Raw genomic sequence first — 9,186 nt, 5'->3', positions numbered from 1 at the left:
ATAGTATATCAATATTCATTAAAAAATTGAAAATTAAGTATAACCTTATTGTATCAAGACTATATCAATAATATACTAATACACTTTCAAAATGTAATTCAAGTATATCAACAGTAATATATCAATAATATATTAACACTCATTCAAAATTCATTCAAAGTATAGAATTAATACATCAATAGTGTATCAATATTCAATTAAAATTATTTTCAAATATATTAGTTAGTGTAACTAAAATCATAATTTTATTGTTATTATGAAATATGGACATTTTGTGTACCTTAAGTACAAAGGTTATATACACAAACTTATAAAAGATATGTGAAGTTTTAAAGTTGTGTCTATTGAAAACTTAGAAAACATGTGAGTATAATTGAATGGTTGCACAAAGCACTCAAAAAATTAGAGTTCAAAGTCTTTCTATATCCAACTTTAAAATCCAACCCTATTTGTAATTTTAAAAAATAAATAAAGAAATAAAGGTGTCTAGATTTACATACCTTCCATGAAAGTGCTTTGAGAGGATAAAATGGTTTAGATGATATATATATATATATATGTATTCATTTAGAGTAAATCCTATTCTAGGGATATTTTATTTGTTCCCAAGTTGTGTTACCAGTTATCAGGTTTGTAGCTAAAGTGGGTTGCCATTTTTTCTCTTTTCATGATGGATTGTATTTTGTACTAAAATTTAACAGAATGATGAATAATAGCACAATTTTGTCGTGCAAATTAACTTGTGCTCTCAACATTTTGGTATCAGAATCATGGGTCTGTTATTCAAAGTAAGAGTCTTAAGAATTTTGCAGCAGCAAAAATGACCATGGAAGGAAATAAGAATGAAGGAAGTTTTATACAACTGATAATTCCACATTTCGATGATCATTAGGATCATTTGAGTCTGTTGATGGAAAATTTTCTTCGATCCGAGGAATATTGGGAGTTGGTAGAACCTGGATATATTGAACCAGTTAGCGGATCGTTGCAAGAGGAAGTCCAACGAAAGAAAAATGATGAAATGAAGCTGAAAGAATTGAAAGTGAACATTTATCTCATGCAAACAATTGATCACATAATTCTGGGCACCATTCTCAAGAAAATACTGCCAAAGAAGTATTGGATGCTACGAAGAAAAGGTAGGAAGGAAATGCAAGAGTCAAGCGGTTTTATCTTCAAGTACTTAGTAGAGAATTGAAATTCTTGAGATAAAGTCTATTGAAGGGGTAACATAGTACTTCTCTAAGGTGACAGTGGCAAATAAGATGCGGATTTATGGAAAAGATATGCAAGATGTAAAAATGGTTAAAAAAATTCTACACTCCCTAACCGAAAATTTTAACTATATTGTTCGTTTTATTGAAGAGTCAAAGCATATCGACACTCTCACTATTGATGAATTACATAACTCTTTAATAGTTAATGAACAAAAATTTCAAAAACAAAGTGGAGATGTAATGACCCCAATTTTTACATATGTTTAGTTAACATAAATTGAGATCACTACTCATAAAAACATGATTTCTTAAAAATTAAATCTCACTTTCTCTATTAAAACCATATATTACCAAGAAACTAAAATTTAAGAGAGGAAATCATAAAAAAAACAATATGGTCTTAAATATCAAGTAAACATAAAATAGATGTGTGGTTCTAAATTAATTAAATTAAAATTAAGACGAGATGCCTTATGGCTCCTCTTCTTTAGTGCCAAGTTCATTCTAATGAACTCATTATCATCATCTACATGACTACCTGAAGAAGAAAAAAGGAAAATCACGAGAGGTAGTATAAAAATACTCTAGAAGTGGTTCCCATCATAAGGAACCGTCACACATCATGCTTGCATGCTTTCATAATCTATCCTAACATATAGATCCTAAGACAACCCAATCAAACTTATTTGCACTTGCTTGCATATCCATACATATCATCACATACATATTCATATCCTTGAAATGGTGTCATGCTAAGTAGAAATACCCCATACCATAACGATCAATTCTGCATGTAATATTTACATGGTAATTGCCCCTTATAAATACCACTAACTTGAACTAGTTTTTAGGCCCAGTCATTAGAAGAAACCATACTTATCATATCATGCATCTTGCTACATAACATAACTGTTTAATTTGGGTATTGTTATAAGTGAAATGGGCCTTTTAGCTTAATTGTTAATGATTAAAAGAAGCCCGATTGAATAAATTTCCTTCCTTATCTGGCCCAAAACAGAATTGATGTTGCCATGTGTGAAGCACATTGTGCCATGTCGTAGATTTAAAAAGAAAAAGATAGTAAAAGAAAAAAAAATTCTTTTGTCTTCCTTTTTTATTTCAAACGAGAAACTCTTCAAGCTAGGGTTCTTATTTTTTTCTCTAACCTTCTTGATGTTCTATGTAGATTTGAGAACAAAGAAACATAAATTGAAGCATGCATCATAAGAAAAGAATAGAGGAGAATAAGATCAACACAATGGTTATAGTGGTTCGGTCTAATAGACCTACATCCACTTTCAAAGGTATGGAAAAATCTTTAATAAAGCTTATAAATTGTATTACAGATCTTTTCTCTCAACTAACCACTCATATTTTTTAGTTTATTTTTTATTTAGTAATATTTCAGTATTTATACACAGAGAGTTCTGTTTACAGAATTAGTTTGTTTGTTTGAGCTGACTCTTCTAACTGATATTTCTGATTTGTTTGAGAGGTGAGCTGGTTGAAGTAGCTTCAGCTGGATCTTGAGTTGATTACAAGTAATTTTTTTGGCTCATTTCTCTTACAAATCTCCACCTTCAGCTAAAAACTTTTCATACCTTTAATTTGTTCTTATAGCTTCATTCTTCAGCTGGACGATCTACTACTTTTAGTATATCTAGACAGTATTCAAGTTTAGACTGAGGCACGACTTTAGTCAGAAAATCAGATAATTTTTCTTCTATCTTCACCTTTTCAATTTTGATTTCGCATTTCTCTACTTCATCTCTAATAAAGTGTAAACGTATTTCTACATGTTTGGTTCTGTCATGAAACTTAGGCTTTTTAGTTAGGCAAATAGCACTCTGATTGTCACATTTAGTGCTTACTGTCTTCTTATTGAAACCAAAATCTGATAATAGTCCTCATAGCCATTTATCTTCTTTTACAGCTTCTGTTAAAGTAATAAATTCTGCTTCTGTGGAAGATAAAGCCATAATAGATTGTAGGTCATATTTTCAACTGATAGTATTCCCTCCAAATTGAAAGAAATACTCTGTGAGTGACTTTCTTTTGTCTAAATCATCAGCAAAGTTTGAGTTAGAGTAGCCTATTAGACTTATGTTAGTTGAATTAGGGTGTCTATATAAAAGACTCTTCTTTTGAGTGCCCACTAGGTATCTAAATACCCACTTTGTTGCCTCTCAATGTGCCTTCCCTGGATTTCCCATATTCCTACTCACAGTTGGAACAATGAGCTAAATCAGGTCTTGTGCATACCATCAAGTACATTAGGCTACTTGTGGCACTTGGATAGGGAATTCTCTCCATTACTATTTTCTATTCTTCAGTAGATGGAGAGTTTTTGGCAAATAGTTTAAAATGTTGAGCTAGGGGGTGCTAACATCCTTGGCATTTGCCATGTTGAACCTCTTTATTACTTTAGATGCATAGTTTAACTGACATAGGAACAAATCTCCCTTATTTCTGTTTCTCTAGATCTTCATCCCAAGAATTTTTCTTGTAGCCTCTAGGTTTTTCATATTAAATTTCTTGCTCATTTGAGCTTTAATTTCATTTTCACCCATGTTACTTCCTGCCAATAATATATCATCTACATATAGTAGAAGATAGACTTCTTTGTTATTTTTATTGTTGCCTTCACATATTTATAACACTCATGTAGAGAGTTTATCAGGATTGCAGCCTCATTGTCTTCTCCCAACTTGTCCCCGGTTTGATCAAACTCATTTGTGAGTTTCTTGAACTCATCAAGATTTGCATCTAAGGACTTTGAAGAACTCATTTTTAAGGTAACAATTTCTCCCTCACATATAGCTTGTTAGACACATTCGTCTTCATATAGAGTTTCTTCAGCTTCTCCCATACCTCATAGATTGTGTACTCGTTGATGACCTGTCTTAGCACACTGTCTGAAATATTCAAAATCAATGCTCCATGAGTCACTTGCTCCATATCCTGTCTTTCTAATTCAGTTAGAGTTTTGGAAAAGATTTAGGATCATCAAGAGCCCTTAATTCCTTCTGTGAAGCTAGAAAAGCTTGAATTTTCTTCATCCATAGCTGAAAATTTCCACTTCCTGTGAATTTTTCCACCTCATACCGAGCTACTACCATTTTTGACTTTCTTGGTGTTTTTGACAGGTTCTTGGAGTTTCCTTGGACTTTCTTGAAGCTTTCTTGGAATTTTTTAGGAGGTTTAACTCTGATACCAGTTGTTGCAAGCGAAATGGGCCTTTTAGCTTAATTGTTGAGGATTAAAATAAACCCAATTAACAAATTTCCTCCCTGGCCCAAAACAGAATTGATGTTGCCATGTGTGAAGCATATTGTGACATGTCGCGGACTTAAAAGAGAAAAAGATGAGTGAAAGAAAAAAAAAATCTTTTGTCTTCCTCTTTTGTGTCAGTTGAGAAACTTCATCAAGCTAGGGTTCTTATTTTTCTCTCTAACCTCCTTGATGTCCTATATAGATTTGAGAGCAAAGAAACATAAATCGAAGCATGGAATGGATCATAAGAAAAGAATAGAGGAGAAGAATATCAATGGTTATAGTGGTTCGGCTAATAGACCTACGTCCACTTTCAAAGGTATGAGAAATTCTTTATTAAAGCTTCTAAGTTGTATTACAGATATTTTCTCTCAACTAATCACTCATATTTTTCAGTATATTTTGTATTTAGTAATATTTCAGTATTCATACACATAGAATTCTGTTTACAGAAGTAGTTAGTTTGTTCAGCTAATTCTTCTAACTGATATTTCTGATTTGTTTTAAAGATGAGCTCGTTGAAGTAACTTTAGTTGGACCTTGAGCTGATTACAGGTAAAAATTTTAGCTCATTTCTCTTACAAGTATTTCATGCATAACATATTCTTACTTAATTCCATGACACATAAGACTACTAACTAGACTTCAATGCAATGTGGCACACACAATTATGGTATGTTTAACCTAAACATGTATTACCAATCAACATCAAAATCATGAAAAATTTACACAATGTAATGTTCTTTCCCAAACATTCATTAAAGGTCATAAATTTACAATATTCAATCAAACCATATAAAAGAAATATAATAGAGATCGATCATAATCAATAATCAAATTCAAATATTCAACATATCACAATTCAATGGATAATTATTTATAGAAGTCAAACACAACAATAAACTATCAATCACATATATATTATAAAATATTTAATAAGCAACATATGGTGGAAACTACTTATGAGTAATCATTCAACTATACAATTGAACAATACAATAATAAAACACACAATTTGGTAATTTATGATAGAATTCACTTACCTCAAACTTGAAATCTAAATCCTTTAAAATATTCTTATATAACATTTAGCATGATTTAAATTAGGTTTTAACAAATTAAATTTAGTTTCTTAAAGGAAGCTCATTAGCTAGCTAAGTACACCAATTTATCTAGCTAACCTAAACTGCATATTAATTATCATAGTTATCATTATTAATAAAATTATTATATAAATCTCATAACTTAATCCTTTTAGTGATCTTATCCTAACTTATACCAAAAAAGTTCATAAAAATTATTTGTAAATTTTAAGATTAGTTATAAAAGAACTTGAAAACCCGAATAATGGTGTTTTTTTTCTTCCAAATTTAAGCCTTATGCAAAATAAATCATAAAAATTATTTTTAATGTCTTAAATATACTTTTTGGCTAACTTTAAGATATTGATCATGATTTCAAAGTTTCATAGCAAACGCATTTTAATTTTAATATTAATCAAGCTAAAACTAGAACGATTGCATAAACCGATAAAATTTTAGATTAGTTATAGAGATTGTTATGAACCATTTTTCATTGTAATTTTCAGACCTAAAATCAACGTTTTAAGATCTAAATAGTACTAAAAAAAATATCTAGGTTTGCTAAGAACAATTTCTAGGAAAATTGAAAGCCAGAGATAATTGTCTTTAACATTAGATGTGTTTTCATCTCTACTGTAAGGATGAATGGAAAAAACTTTAGATATCTAAAGAGCTTGAAATAGTGCTGGAATATATAGAAAAGAGGATATGAATATGTTTGGGATCTATAAAAATTAATAGGAAGATTTACTACAAAACTAGATTGAAAAGTGATCGTTTCTTATCAATTTGATACTACTGTTGAACAATCTCCAAGAACACTTATCGAAACAAATTTTAAATCTCATTATTCTATCTAAGAACTGTGATTTACGGCATTAGGATAAGAGTTACAGAGCAAATTTTCATATTTTTTTAGGCTTTTTTTTCTTGGGATAAACCTAATAGACAATACTTTTGGAAAATGGACAAACCTATTTTTCTCCCTCCTCCATGCATGCATGACTATGTGATCTTCCAATCAAGTTTTTTACTCCTCAATTCACCACCTTAACTCTTATTTAATCTAGGGTGGAAGCTCAAAAGGTTGGGTTAAGGAAAAACTATACTGTGATTGAAGTCAACTTGAGTTTTGACTAAGATTCTTCCTATTTCCGTTGTAATCTCTTTAAGCAAGTACAAACGAATTAATTCAAACTCTTATATTCTTAAATCTCTAATTATCTTGTTTTAAATTCTTAATAATTTAACTAAAAGCTTATGACAAAAATTACAAAGTACAAAAATTATAAATAATAAGACCATACATCAACTTAATTGATATCACATTCTTACCAAGTTAATTAATCTTCTACTTTTACTCATTCTTCCCTTCTGCGTTCAAATAGATAAATATAAATAGAACTAAGTTAATAATATTTTGTGTGAATTTTGAGTATTATAATAATGATATACAAAAAAAGTATTAAAATTGACTTTGAACAAGAATTGTATAAATTCAGCTTAGTAGTTCTCAATTATCTAAACTTAATTTTCCAAAGGATTTTAAACTAAATTTAAATAATTTATTACACTAGTTTATCTAAATTAGCAAAAGCATAACAATATTATAAAATTACAAAAATACTTTTAATGGTTGTGTGGGTTATTACATGAGAGGAGCAAGCCTTGAAAGTGACAAATGACGAAGGAAGAGGTCATGATAGTGGTAACTATAGAGGAAGAGGAAGAAGTCGGAGAAATTTTAGCAAAGCAAATGTGTAGTGTTATCGATGCCAAAAACTTAGACACTTCTAATAACTAATAGAAATACAAGTTATTACAGCTCAAATAAGTAAAACAATGAGAGAATGCGATGGTAAAATAAGCAATATCATGTCCAAAAGCGCTAAACTAAGAGGAATTGTGATCGCAAGCGCCCATCGCATAAAAGCAGTTAATTTACTTATTTTGTGCGGGAACAATGCAATGACGCACGTGAAATTATGATCCAAAGGAACAAAGCGTCAGCACGCTTGAAGATTGTGATTGCAAGACATGCGATCGTGAGAAGCTTCTTAAAAAGGTGGCCGCATAAAAACTACGCATCAAGGTGATAGCATAATAAATCATGATGGGACGGAAAGCTGATGACGGTCGATTCCGAATTTAGTTGACAAGCCGTTAAAAGCCACACTGTAGAAAGTACACTCAACTTTCAGTGACTATTAATCGGCGCATCAGAACAAGGGAATTAATGCATTGCAATCATTAGCAAGAAAGGTTGCTTCACCTTGAAATCTATAAATACTAAAGGCCACCAGTGTAAAAGGGGTTAACAAGTTAGGAGTCAGAGAATCAGTTAGTTTGTTCACGCACATACTCATACATATACTTGGAGGATGGAGAAGAGCAAGAAGACGAGGAAGCCGAGAGATCATTCCCATATAGATCAAGAAACTTCCGAAAAGCATTTCAAGGGAGAGAGGGCCAACACTTGCGAGAGCAAGAATACACATCTAGAATAGAGTTGGAGTGAAAAAGAGCAGTGTAAAAGGCCACGGGAAGCAAGACATTGCTTACCGGGCTTTTTATCTCTCAAATCCATTTGATATTTTGTATTCAGTACTTTATTTACAGAAAATGAAAATCTCATTTCAATCTATGTTCAATCTCTCCATATCACGCATGAGTAGCTAAATATTTGAATGGGTTGAGAAGTACTTAGCTAGCATGACATAAGATTTACATTTTATGCGATCATCTTGTCTTATGCATGCATCATTCATCATTTGAACATACTTGAGAGAGTAGTCTAAAGATAGAATCTAGGCTTGAAAGAGTCAGATTAGAATCAAGGCTTGAGAGAGTCGGATTAGAATCGCATAAGCAAGAAATAGAGACTTAGACATAAGCTTTATTGTTATCTACACATCACATGCATACTAGAAATAGGAATGATTGTATGTCGTCACCTTATTTTATGTGTGCATCATTCATCATCGCATAGACAAGAGTAGAGGCTTAGAAATAAGTCCTATCGACTATTTCGTATACATATCGCATGCGTCCTAGAAATAGGAACAATGGTCTTCTGCATTGAGAAATGTAGTACTCATATTTGTGTGTAGCATGATCGCATAACTTGTGCACAATCTTAAGAAATGTTAGTTAAACCCCTTCTCAACCCCTTCATCGCATACTCATTGTAACTCCACACTTTCATCAACTTTGCATTCAACTCTATCGCATAGGAAAAATCTCACTCAACACTATCCACTTCATTTGTTTATCACCGCAATAGAATCGAAGAGTCTGTCGTATATTTACTTAGTAGTCCCTGTGTTCGACCCTGGACTTACCAGGAAACCTGAGGAGGCTTATACTTAGGCCTTGTTAGGAAAACTTGCATGATCACAGCATAACACACATCACCGCAAACTCGCACCATAACACATCACAATTTAAACGCATTAACTTCCAATATGAATTTTCTTGAAAATAAAGAAACAAACTATGTTGAACTTGATGAGGAAGAAGAAATGCTTTTGATGTCTCATGTGAAAATGCATGGAGTCCAAAGAGAATATACATGATTTCTTGATTGCGGTTGTTCTAATTATATGTGTGGGATC

General features: G+C 31.6%; 1 long non-coding RNA gene across 4 annotated transcripts; it reads left to right on the top strand.

Annotated features, from left to right (window-relative positions):
* Positions 1–2,334: 2,334 nt before the first annotated feature.
* LOC120087960 lies at positions 2,335–6,792 on the top strand. Of its 4 annotated transcripts, none has more exons than XR_005484741.1 (5): positions 2,335–2,521; positions 3,898–4,012; positions 4,364–4,416; positions 4,522–4,809; positions 5,000–6,792. It is a non-coding gene; the product is annotated as an uncharacterized LOC120087960 (long non-coding RNA). The 4 variants fall into 4 exon arrangements; XR_005484742.1 differs by having other exon boundaries at positions 4,364–4,809; positions 5,000–5,045; positions 6,643–6,792; XR_005484740.1 differs by adding an exon at positions 2,711–2,758 and having other exon boundaries at positions 4,364–4,809.
* Positions 6,793–9,186: the final 2,394 nt, after the last annotated feature.

Source organism: Benincasa hispida, chromosome 10, assembly GCF_009727055.1.
Source record: "Benincasa hispida cultivar B227 chromosome 10, ASM972705v1, whole genome shotgun sequence".
Taxonomy (NCBI): Eukaryota; Viridiplantae; Streptophyta; class Magnoliopsida; order Cucurbitales; family Cucurbitaceae; genus Benincasa; species Benincasa hispida.
This window is presented reverse-complemented; position numbering and strand designations above follow the sequence as displayed.